Source organism: Engystomops pustulosus, chromosome 1 (assembly GCF_040894005.1).
Source record: "Engystomops pustulosus chromosome 1, aEngPut4.maternal, whole genome shotgun sequence".
Lineage (NCBI taxonomy): Eukaryota > Metazoa > Chordata > Amphibia > Anura > Leptodactylidae > Engystomops > Engystomops pustulosus.
In genome coordinates, this window is record NC_092411.1 from 199,320,153 (window position 1) to 199,334,090 (window position 13,938).

General features: G+C 36.5%; 1 protein-coding gene across 2 annotated transcripts in view; it reads left to right on the forward strand.

Moving 5' to 3' along the window:
- Positions 1 to 13,938, forward strand: part of GRID2 (glutamate ionotropic receptor delta type subunit 2) — a 716,446-nt gene that overhangs the window by 549,427 nt on the left and 153,081 nt on the right. The window lies entirely within an intron of this gene.

Here is a 13,938-nt window from a genome sequence, read left to right on the forward strand (position 1 = left end):
AGCCTCTTGTCTTCCACCTACCCTGAACACAACTTCTCAGACAAGGCTAGGCGACTAGGCTAGGCTAAACCCGCCGTATAGCCTCAGTCCTGACAACTCCATGCCCCAGTAGCCTCTTTAGAAAATTTGAATATTGTGCAAATTAAAATTTACAAAAGTTATTGGTCAACCAAAATTTTGCCATAAAAAGGGCTATACAACTCTACATGGTTGTATGTTGTATTATTAAGGTAGATCCGTGGTGGTAGGTTTCCTTTAAAGCTGGGGTTGTTACAGGTCAAAACCCTAAGCCAGTGATGCCGAACCTTTTAGAGACCGAGTGCCCAAAATGCAAACCAGACCCACTTATTTATTGCAAAGTGCCAACACAGCAATTCTAGCATTAAATTATTAAAATCTTCTTGCTCTGTGCTATACCACAGCTTTCAACAGTCCGGAGGACACCAATATCGTTGACAGAAGGTTGGAAAATTCAGATTGCCATTGGAACATCCCTTGACAACCCAATGAACAGGAAGAATTGTGGGGCCAAGAGCAGGAACTTCAGTGGCTCCAATGATAATCTGACCCTGTCCACACCTTCTCTTCCTGCAGTCTCAGATAGACCCAGAGTGGTTCACATCCTGGAATACCTGGGTGTGCAGGAGGATCTCTCAAGTCCTGTCTGGTGAATTCTGTGCTGGGGCAACAGCCTGAGTGCCCACTGCCAACACTGCCCTAAGCCATCAATGATAAAAAAAATAAACCTTTAAGGGAAACTGTCACCAGGAAGGTAATTTTTGCATGGTGATAGGTTCCGATAGCCTCTGACATGTTGATTTCAATTATGCCTTTTCCATGCACCTGATTTATTCCACTACTATTCAACAGTTTCTTTAACATTACCAGCCAGTAGGTGGGGGGAGTTCAAATGAGAATTGCTTGTGGCAGTGAGCTGGAAGAAGCTGAGGGAGGAGGAGGGCAATGAGTGAGGAAATAACTGAAGGAAATAACTGAAGAGCTGACAGAGAAGTAAAATAGTCCTAAAAGAGGACTATATAGATAGATAAGAGATTCACAGTGCATGTGTTATATATTGCTTCTCTTCTTGTCAATAGTTTCGATATTGCAAAATCTTCACTGATTGGACCTAGAAGGTGCTTACATGAAAGTTCAATACAAACATAATTGTTTGTTTTTCTTTATATTTTCTGCATGTTTGTTGGATATGAGAAAAGATAACAGCAGGGTTATAATCTGAAATATGACAGTTCAGTCGGAGAGAAAAAAAAACAACAGAAAATGAAATAGGACAACTACTCAGAGAACTGTACTGCACAGAGAGGAGATCTAATCATAAAGTCCCATTAGGCTACCAAATATCAGCGTGGTATTGAAATACTTTCATTAGTATTGTCATCTAATATTTCACTTTCAGTTTAAATGTAACACAAACTTTATTTGCTAAATCTCTACTGTTTACTGACCCAAGACCACCTGGGAATAGTAGAATAATTGAAAGTGACAGACACACAACGTAATTGCATTTTTTTTCTCCTGAGTTAAGTCTTTTTTTTTTCTGTACTTGCCTGAGACTTCTAAAACTTGTGTATTGAAAAATATTACTGCCAATATATTTACTAATGAAGACAATACAAACAGATAACATTTTAGGGTAATGTATGTTTATGTTCTCTATTTAAAATATATATCCATCCATCAGAATTTATGTTTTTATAACACAAATGCATAAGATTAAATGCCTGACCAGAACTAAGTCGGGTAGTATTCATTAACTAATTGTGAATGTCACGCAGGATCTAAAGACTCAGACAGAGACAGTGAGCCCTGAGACCAGTTTCCATTCCTAGGTGGGCGGTACACTACTAGAAGATGACACCCGCCTGTGCCAAGAGACATGGAGACAAGACATGATAGAAAAAACAGATAAGAATAGTTGCTAGAACCAAGTCACAACCAAGGGAGCAAACAAAGTACCAAATTAATAGACTAAGGGATACCAGGAGACAAGCCAAGTGATCAGGATGTATAAGATTTAAGCAGACAGAATACAAGCTAGCTTGGTCAAGTCTGAACTTGAAGGATCCCAGGACCTTTTATGTGGTTAACTCCTGATAGGATATGGACTTTGTCCATCACAGCAGGTTAACCGCTGATGACCTGTACCAGAGCTGCAGTGTATTGGGTGTGGTGCAATTCAATTCAATTTTAGGCCTATCTCTTTTTGAATTAATATTCATATATTAATATATTCATATTATATAAACCATAATGGGTGGGCTTACAAGTTTTTACAAAAGAATCTGCAAAAAAAAAATAAAAATAAAAACACATGTATACTAATACAGGAGTTGATGGAATAGCCCCAATTACCTATTTGTTTGCATGTTTAAATATTACTATATATAACCTGCCATTTTCCATGTGTCCACTGTGCCTTGTAAATTTATAATAGGGCTGTCATTTGCTAATTCTGTTGGGTTTATCACAGCAGCAGTCACCTAATGTTTATCCCAGAGAGCATTATAATAGTAGGTAACCATTCTGTAGAAAACAATCTCAATAGATGTTGAACTAAAGACAATAGACACTGCCACATGCTATTTATAGCTCCTGCTTGCACGGAGCATGCCTAGAAAACTTCCCATAGACCTAAATTAATTAGATTTAGTCTATTACTTGCTAAGGTGATGAGACTGCTGTAAGGTATATTGGTAAATGCTGTTACTAGAGTTTAAAAATGGCATCCCCCGTAATCCTGGAAAGAAAATAGGAGAAGAAAAAGTGCAATCAGAAAAAAACTGAAAAGAAAAAAGTACATATATTTTGTTATCTAGTTGTAAGCAATCAAAATGAAAAGTCGTGACAATTTCACTTTAAATGTAGCTTAAACTCTTTTTCCATAACTATTTCAAGTGTATTATAACTATCATTGTGGCTGGTAGATTCTAGACTGCAAAGCACAGTTAAACATAATCAAAAAGTGGAATACTACCAGCAAAATTATTGTTAACCTGGTTTGATTGCACATCCATTATTTTTTGTACTAGCAATTTAAGATTCATTTTACCTCCTAATATCATTGTTTGTACATATAAATAATCTATAACCTTGTATGTGCTTTGAAATTATATTTTTCGATTCATCAGTGTTAGATAAAACCACAACTTAATATTGTTATTCTACATAAAGTAATTTTACAGCTTAACAGCCTTATGATTTGAATTTGCTTTGAATATTGTATAAATTACTTTTATTAGTTGCTTATTGTCAGTCTTGATAAGAGGCTTCATAAGTATGCCTAACGTGGCTCCTCAAATGATGATTTATTTAGATTCAATTTTTTCTCAAAAGAATGATTGATGTTTGTGTGAAATTCCCTAATTTAATAATACCAGCACTCATTTAGCATGTAAATTAAGCAACCAGAAAAGATTCTTCTGCAGATAATAGGGTCAATGTTATTTTCAGTGTATTCTCCTAAGAATTGTACATATGATGTTTGAATGTATTTCTATTTATTTTGCTATTTAATAGACATCAACGTGTGAGTAAAAGGATAGAACCATTTAAAACATTTTTCAGGCACTCCCTATTCACTTTGGGTATATTCTACAGATTACAGATTACAGATTTATGTGAATCCTGACATGGTTGTTAGATTTCAAAACTAGGTTTAGGCACAGTGCCACTTGTTCCTACCTGAAACCACATTTGTCAAAGACTCAAAAAACTGGAGTGAGATGCCTTCTGTCAAGACATCCCTGAAGTTCAACAACTATTATCCTTGCCTTCTTGCCATCCCTGCTCTAAAATCGTAAACAACTGGGCAGCAGTCTATAACCTCAATAAGTATACAGTACAGTATTGCAGAAAAAACACAAGGCTAAGTTAAACAAAGAGGGTGAAAAACCAAGATGGTGGTGAGGTAAAACATTGTAAGGTAGAAGAGTAGTCAAAGGTCAGAATCACAGCAAAGTATCAGAGCAAGAAAGACAATGTCAGTAGCAGGCACAGATAATATGAAGCAGCAGGCCTCAAATGTTGATAGGAGCAGCTTTCTAGGTCTCCCATAGTGCACACACATTCTCAGAAGGAGTCAATTCAGAGATTTCTGAGTTGCCTAATGTTAAATCTGCTTAAATTACCTATTGTCCAATATTTAATATGTTAATTTTATTATCTTTGGTGTTTTCATGACACTATCCAGGTATGAAAAAATAAATCAGAACATTTGAAAACATCAAGAGAATATGCACTATACACATTTTCTCAGCAGATTTGTCAATCTGTGTATGTTAGAATTCCTAATTCAGTGTGCCAGTTTTCTAGAGTACATACTCTGAATCCAAATGGGAATGGAGGGGCATGAAAGGTGCATGGCTGGAAGAGGAGTGGGCAGGCAGGGGGCATCACTGCCCTTATGCTGCACACTAGCTATAGCTTTCAAACTTCCAACTTAAAGTTCTATGTAGCTGCAGTTTCCTAGTATGCCAACTTTACTTACCTTTTAGACCAATTAACAGATAAACTCTTCAAATGTTTGATGGAGCTGATCCAACTATTTAGTCATGTCAAAATATGAGCAATACCGAGCTTGAAGTTCATACAGTGGTCTCTGCCAGGGCATATTCAAAGACCTTTTTCTATGGTATGGCACTTGCATTACTAGCAGATTTATTATGATCTGTTGTGGAATCTGTTCCTAAATCTGGATGAAATTGGCAATGTTCTAAACATCCTGAATGTTTGAAAGTTCTGTAGACTGCAGAATTATTATTCAATCTGTAAATGGCTGTAGCTAGGGGAAGGTGAAGAGAAATACAGTTATATCTACCTGTCTACCATCTGCATTACTTTTATTCCAATATTATATAAGAAATATTATATAGGAAATGGTGTCATTAAAAAAACTCAACAGCCAACAGAAAACAAGCCCTCATATGATAAAGGCACATGTAAAAAGTTATGGCTTCTGGAAGGCAAGGGGTGGGGGATAAAAAAAACTGCTTGGACATTTACGTTAAAAAAGGCTGGTCCATAAGGGTATGTTTCCATATATTTATCATGCTAGATGCATTTTAGGCACCTGAATGATACCTCCATATACTAATTACATAAAGAAAATGGTATGCTGCCAACATTCATTTTTAGATAATTACTTAAAAAAAGTCTTTAGATTTAAAAGACATTTGTTAAATGGAAATTAATTTCATGATAAAATACTGCTTGAGTAAGATGTGAGGAGGAAGTGAAGCAGAAAATTAGACTATGAACATGCTGAATTGAGGTTAAATATTTGATTGTCTCATGTTTATTATGCATTTATATTGTTATTATTAAATGGCTATTATAAACTGTATTTCAAATCCAACCACACATTCTTATAAAGTGACTGTTTTTTATTAAAATATTTGTAATTATGCTTCAGTTCTATGATATATGGCTTTAACTGGATTGATCTATTCATGTGAAAATGTAGAAATGGTCCCTCTAGGGCTGTGAACTCAAGGTTTCAACCGAATGATAATAATGGAAAGAACTTTGGACCTTCCATAACCTTCAGGAGGAAGGTTATGAAAACATTAGGCAGACACCAGTGCCCTCTCCCATGCGATTACCTTCAGGCATAAATCAATCTAAATTCTGCAGTATGAAAAGTCAAATACTTGAAACAAAATGATGACCCTGGAAGGTTGTCCCCATGTTGTCTGGATTTTAGAATATAATAGGCATAACTATTATAAAAATTGGTGTTGTTTCTCAATGAAGTGATATGCCTATATATAAGAAGGTTAAAGTAGATACTTTAAAGTAGCCTGCTTGGCTTACCTTCAAGATCCTGGTATCAGGGGACAGCAGTGATTTGATGAGTACACAAAGTTCTTCAAAGGCTTAGGTTCTACAGACCTCTAGTAAATTGGTGTTCAGCTATGTAAATATTAGCTACTTAGTAGTGAATATTTAACGTAAAGTCAGGAACTCATAGACACAGGAAGAGTTGACGCTGGAAAAAGCAACTGTATATGTAAAATTAGCTACCATTCCAAACTTACTGTTCATCACTCCTGTCACCATGATAGGGCAACATTATGCTATGTACACTGATTTATATTGGAATATTAAATAGGCAACATATATCACATATTTTACACAACCCAGTTAGGAATGTACATACTTTTTTCCGCACCAATATCAAGAAAAGAAAAAAACATATTTGTAAGAGTATTCATTTAAAACTACTCTTCCATGGCTAACAACTACAAACAATTTATATTTGTTTTAATTATTACTAATGAGCGGAGCCATTGAAATTTGGGTTTAGGAATTAAAAAATCCGGGGGTAGTGGGAGTTGAACCTAATGAAGACTAACTGAACACCTATTACAACCATTTGCATAGTTGCTTTTTGTAATAAGCCATAACTTCATCATTTAACATTATGCAAAAACAACATGAGTTGATGCTTTGGCTAAAAAACTCTTGTTTACTTTCCAGGTGAATGGCTACAGATAATGCTTTAAGTTGTTTACATAAAACTTCGACAATTATTCTAAAATCTATGTTTCTGGTATTTTCAATTTTGGAAATGTAAAACTTTGTAGGATGAGAATAAATATGTTCCCTTAAATGTATATAACTGTCAAGTTCAAAGTGTCTGTACAATTTATTGATAACCATCTGTAGGAATTAGTGCCAAAAATGGTTTCCTACACTTTGTTAATTAATGAATTAATTCATTATTATTAAAAATTATTAAACAATTCATTCTAAAAAATGGGGTGATTATGGGTATTTTAGGTCAATGCAGGATTCTCATACATCTGTAGTATCTAACAATGTTCATTCTTTTATGCACTCTGAAATATTTTATCAGTGTATGGTTATTTATAGATCACACCTTTAAGACCGACGTAGCTCTTCTAAGATACTTGATTAAAAAGTGATAAAGTGCATAGTGCATACTGGATAACCACATAATAACATACTTAATATCACTTAGGACACTAGAAAAGCTAAGCGACAAGCTTAATGGGAATTGTAATGATGGTCATCAACCAGCCTTCCCAGAAATACATATAACTTCAATATCACTCCGCATGAGTAGCAATCTGTTGTAGTTACTATATGGTGTCCACTACATACATATCAAAAAAGAAAAAGGTGTGGCACTCACCAATAAAATAGATCCATTTTATTTAGTTTCAACAGTAAAAGGTCTGTAACATACTAGGCAGAATAGAGGTATCAGCAGGGATTTATTGGGCCCAAGAACTCCCTGCTGATACCTCTATTCTGCCCGGTATGTTACAGACCTTTTACAGTTTAAACTAAATAAAATCAATGGATTTTATTTGTGAGTGTTGCACCTATTTTTTTTATATGACTTGACTGTCTTATGCTTTTTTGGAGCCGAGCAGCACGCCATCCCTTCCTATAACCTCATCTCAGTGCTTTCCTGGCTTGCATACCTGCATATTAAAGTGAAAAAGGAGTCAAAAAGATAGTCCTGTACCCCCCCCCTCATCCCCGCTATCGTACTGTGTCCACTACATACAGTCATCTTAAACTACTATACATCAGGGATATAAAATCTGTAACCCCATAACTATTTTATATTATGCTGTTGCAGTCACAGCTTTTCTTTTTGTTCTCATAGAAATAGGAATGAAAATTATTAAAGAAAATCAACCATTCACAAAAAGGAAAAAAAAAAAATCTAAAGATACTAACCTACACTCTTCTTGATCTTGATCCTGCTGCTGGTCTTCTCTAAGCTTGACATGCCAGAATCACTTCGAAAAGAAACTCATAATTAGCAGGCCGGACTGCTAATTAGGCCCACCCCGACACCTCCCTCTCCCATGCTGTGAGAGGAAGGTGACTTCAGGCATGTTAGATGTCTCACCCTTTCCCTTGTTGGAGAGGGAGGTGATGTCACCAAAAGGGTGTGCATAATTAGCAGCCTAGAGGGGCATACATCGCAACCCCACACTCCGGCCTGCCAATTATGAGTATCCTTTCTAGGTGATCCTGGCATTTCACAATTATAGAAGACAAGCACCAGGATCAAAATCAAGAGGAGCGGAGGTCAGTAGCTTTAGATGCTTTAAACTTTTTTTAAAATGGTTGATTTTCTATGATTTCTTTTTATAGCAACAAGAAAAGTGAAGAGAGATGGAGCTACATGGGGGATGTATCTAATATGCAAACTTGGTAGAGATATGCTCAAAATAGGCAAAATTTCTGTACTGTACTTCATATATTGGTAGTTATGGTCTCTGTTGCTTCTGTCCTACATCTGGCATTGCAGCCATGTAGTGAGTTTAAAGAAACCACCAGGCAAATAAGCCTGCTATCTATCTAATGCTGCAATATATGAACACAATAAAAAGGACTGCAATGTTTGCCCTATACTGCGGAGATAAGACTTCACTCCAAATATTCACACATAACATCAGTACTTTTATTTTTGTTTCTTTGATTCATTCACATTAACTCAATCTGACTGCCCACTGTTGTTTGACAATGTTTTTTGGCTTCATTGAAGTTTCTCCTGCTCTTGCAAGATTAGAGGAGCAGTAACAGGTTTCCAGCTGTCAGAGACAGCAGGAGACACTTGGAAGAAGGTGGAAGCGGTTGGTTTCCTCACTAAATAGCATTTGATAGACCCAAGCAATCACTGGTTTCTAAAGGGTTAATCGGAGCTTCAGGTTCTGATCAGCCCCAGTAAATCTCTCTTTAAACATTTTCCCACACATGGAAGATTGTTTCTCTATGTACCTGACGTTCATATAGATGCCCCAGTCACAGTGGAAAAAATTGAAATAAAAAAATAAAGAAATAAAAATTACACCATTGGGATATATAAGTAGCAATAAACCCACACAAATAATATATGAATAAATATATAAAATGTACATTAACATTTCAGAATAAAATTTCAGTAAATCACCCTCTTCTGCAAAAAACATTGCAGCAGTTGCCTCATTTGCCCGAGACTATACTGTACAAATTATAAACGGTCAAATTATAAACAGCCCTCATCATTAAGGGGTTAATAGAATCCTATATTGTAAATGACCTGTTTATACAACAGGTCATATAAATGGGCTTGTTTGCAAAGCATAACAATAATAATAATATATAATCCTAGATAAATGAAAAGAGCATGCAAGATAAAGGGAGGAAAGGTTGACAAGAATTTGGGTAAACTAGCACATAGTCCTATGTTTTGCTCAAGAGAACATCTCAAGCCATATATTTAATCATTTCTCTGTATCCAACTTTGGGGGATCAGGGAGTTGAGATCTTACAATAAATAACAATGAACTAGGATATAGCCTTGAGATATGTGCAAAAGAATATGTGCCATAGATTCAATTATTTGCACAGTAGTTCTGTATATCAATTTGAGGCATGGAAAAGGGAAGGTCTTCCAATAATCTCTGATAAAAGAGAATAGATGGAGTTGTGGATACTATGAATTTGCTTGAAGACATTGCTTGGACAGTATGGCTGACAGGAAGTATCATCTTCGTGTGTCAGAGATTCAAGACAGAGATATGTAAAACAGAGAGATGAGATTATAAGGGGGAAAATGCTGACATTAGCAGAGTCAAGTTTTCATTTGTGGCTGAAGGCACATTTTAAGTACATAGGAATACTGCTATAAAACAGAATTAGTCACACACCAGAGAAATCATCAGCTGCCTTTAGTAAATTATTTCAGTTTAACGTTCAACTTTCAACTTAATTATGTTATCACTAAACTTTATTTAAAATCACCCAATGATGTACACAAAATTGATCCAGAACCATTTCATGCCATTAAGTAGATATTGATATCTAAATACTAATGCACTTATATATTAAACATTTAATTTTATAATTGCTATTTGAAAATTTTTACCCACAGCAAACCGGCAAAACTAGATTGTTTTACATTAAACTATAACCAAACCTTTGAAACGCATGTTTTAAATTTAATTAATGAATAGGGCAGGTGATAAAAGTCAATGTTTTAAAATACTTCTTAAAGAAAAGCAGCTTGTCTGTGTCATTTTTAAGTTGGATATACCATTCAGAGGTCTATTCACCTAAGACAGATAAGAAGGCTTGTTCCATATCGAGAGCATGTTTCCTTTGATGATTTAGCTCTGTGGGGATATTAGATTGTCCACAAACAGCCTGTATAGAGTTAAGTCATTATATACTTTATCATGTTATTTTATCTCAAAGTTGATAGAAGACAAAAGACTCTAAATCTTAGTTGGGACAAGGAAGCAGATAGTTTAAAAAATAGTAGTAAGGAGGGTACTAAGGCAAAGAGGTGGCAAATGCATAGGTGCTAAATTTAAAAGGTAGTGGAAAACTTAAGTTCCAGGATGACAGAGGGTGTACCCAATTTTTGAGGACAGCACTAAAGTTAGGGCCCAGTGGACTCTAGTTACACCACTGTATATTTCATTCGTTCTGATCTAGCATGTGTTATTAGAGTGTTCCCTTTATTTTTTGAGCAGTGTTTATACAGTGGGTACAGACAGTATTGAGACCCTTTTCGTCATTAACGTACACTCTGCACCTCATCTTGACAGAAAAATAAAATTTATATATGATTGCTAATTTATTAAACAAGAAAAACTAAAATATCACATGGTCATTAGTAATCCTACCCGTGGTTGTGACACTCATATTTAACTCACATTTCTTTATGAACATCCTTGAGGTGGTTCTACCACTTTATAGGAGTCCGGCTGGGTTTAATTAAACTGACTGGAATTGATTAGGAAAGGCATACACTTTTCTACATAGGAGCTCACAGTGCATGTCAGAGCACATGAGAATCATGACGTCTAAGGAACTGCCCAAGGAGTTCAAAGACAGAACTGTGGTAAGGCACAGATCTGACAAAGGTTAAAAAATTTCTCCCGCACTCAAGGTTCCTTGGAGCATAGTGGCCTCCATAATCCTTAAATGGAAGAAATTTAGGGAGGACCAGAACTGTTCCTCGATGTGGCCATCCAGATAAATTAAGCAATCGTGGGAGAAGAGTCTTGGTCAGTCTTGGTAGAAAATAACCCCAAGATCACTGTCCCTGAGCTCCAGAGATGCAGTAGGGAGATGGGTGAAACTTCCAATCAGGGCCGTAACTACAGCGGTAGCAGCCATAGCAGCCGCTATGCGGCCCGCAGTGTCAGGGGACCCCGTCATCTGACCTGACACAATAAAGAATGGAGGATGTACACCATTATATCTATATTGTACTGCACATTGTCCAGCATAATATGTATATAACATATACTGTGATGTATATATGCAGTATCTGTGATGTGTATATGGTGTCTGTATACACTGTATGTGAGTATGTTGCATATGGCACTGTATGTGTGTGTATATGCTGTGTGTGCACATGAGTGTATTTATATGTGGTTGTAACTCCCATGTGTATATGTGATTTTAACTGTAATATGTATATTTTGTAAGTGGTAAGCAGGCTCCATGCAGTAGCCTGCTAGGGGGCCCTGTCTCTCCTAGTGACGCCACTGCTTCCAATAAGTCAACTATCACTGCAGCCACCCACCAGTCAAGGCTTTATGGCAGAATGTGCCAATGGAAACCTCTCCTCAGTGAAAGACATATGAAAGCCTGCATACAGTTTGCAAAAAAAGACACATGAAAGATTCCCAGATTCGCTGGTCTTATGCGACAAAAAAATTTTGGTGTTAATTCGAAGTGGTTTGTGCAGAGAAAACCAGGCTCATCACCTGCCAAAACAATCCCAACAGTGAAATATCGTGGTGGCAGCATCTTACTATGGGGTGTTTCTCAGCTGCAGGGACAGGACGACTGGTTGCAATTGAAGGAAAAATTAAAGTGTTCAAGTTCAGAGATATCCTGGATGAAAACCTCCTTCAGACTGATCTGGACCTCAGACTGGGCCTGCAGATTTGGCAAGCTCTGTGTAGCACTGCATAATCTGTGTGCGCTATATAAATAAAGCAATTATTATTTGTTAAGGTTCACCTTCCAACAAGACAATGACCCTGAGCACACAGCTAAAATAACAAAAGCAGTGGCTTCCTGACAACTCTGTGACAATTCTTGGCTGGCCCAGCCAGAACCCTGACCTAAACCCAATTAAACATTACTGGAGAGAATTGAAAATGGCCTCCACCAAAGTTCACCATCTAACCTCAGGGAACTGGAAAGGATCTGAAAAGGAAAATAGCAGAAGATCCCCAAATCTAGGCAATCCAAACTTGTTGCATCATTCCCAAGAAGCTATACTAGCTTAAAAGGTGCTTCTACTCAATACTGAGCAAAAGATCTGAAGATCTGAATACTTATGACCATGTGATATTTCAGTGTTTCTTCTTTAATAAATTAGCAAAAATATCTACATCTTTGTCAAGATGGGGTGCAGAGTGTACCTTAATGAGCAAAAAAAGACTTTTTCGATCTTACCAATTGGCTGCAATGAAACAGAGTTAAAAATATAAGGGGATATAAATACTTTTTGTACCCACTGTGTATCTATACATCCATCTATTATCCATATATATATATATATATATATATATATATATATATATATATGCCTTGAAACAATTGTCTGATATTTTCAAATGAAGCATAAGTAGTTGCTTCACGCTAAGGATCTGAGTAGCTATTTGTAGTAACTAGGTTTCCTACTGAATTTTCTCAGTGTGAAACTTTTATAACCTAACTATAGTGTTGTCTATCTAAATGAAAGCTTTTGGCAGCTATTTGAAGAATTTTCAGGTTTTAGTCAAAGCAGTATTTACCATACCTGCATAAATCCCAGCAGTTAGCATCGTAAATATGGAATGTTTATTCTAAATCCACTTCTCAGACCGCTTATTATTGGAGGAAAATAATCATGGTGTTCAATACCCAGCAGGGTAGCCACTAGCCCACCTACTCTGTGCTTTTTTTCTACTCATTCTCTTCTTCTGAAATATTTTTTCTAGTATCTACAACACATTCAATAAAGTAATATTTGCTGACATTGATGCTGATCTTTATTTTAAATTCTATCCCCTCATTTTTGTTATAGTTGCATAATATACTATTAAAACCTTACTTATATCTATAATATAGGTTACGGCTTTATTAATATTACCATTTATGCAACAAGGACATTAAAGGGGTTGTCCTACTTTCAGCAAACTATTGATATGGTTTGTGTAAGAAAAAGTTATACAATTTCCCTATATACTTTCTGTAAGAATTCCTTATGTTTTTCTAAATCTCTGCTTGCTATAGAAAGCTTCTAGGTTTGTCGATGGTCATGTGATGGACATGAAGGTGTATGAGCCGTTATTATCACATAGAGTAATCAGAGCCTTGTGATACTAACTGCTCATGCATGTCCATCACATGACCATGGACATATTTCTATCCAGTGGCGGGAAACATAGAAGCCTTCTATAGAAGGACAGCAAGCAGAGCCCTACAAAACCATAAGGAATTCGAACAGAATTCGAATACAAAATTGTATAACTTTTACACAAACCATATCAATTATTTCCTGAAAGTGGATAACCCCTTTAACATTAATGAGATTATGTAGTGATGTTTACAGATAGTCCTAGTACGCCCTAATGTGTTCCTATCCCTATTAACCATGCTTCTTAATGAAAGCTTTTCTTTCTTAGGCTGCATTCACACGACCGTTGGGGGACGTATATCCAGCCGCCATATATACGTCCCCCATAGGCCAGTAATTGACTCGGTGCGGTATGGCGCAGCACACCTACGGCACTATATTGTTCCGTACCCGGGAAAAGATAGAACGTGTCCTGTCTTTCTCCATATCATTGCGCCGTGCGCCATGAATCTCTATGGAGAGGGGTGGGGGTGAGCAGCACTCACCCCCTCCTCCTCTCCTGTGCACCGACGTGTGCTACGGCA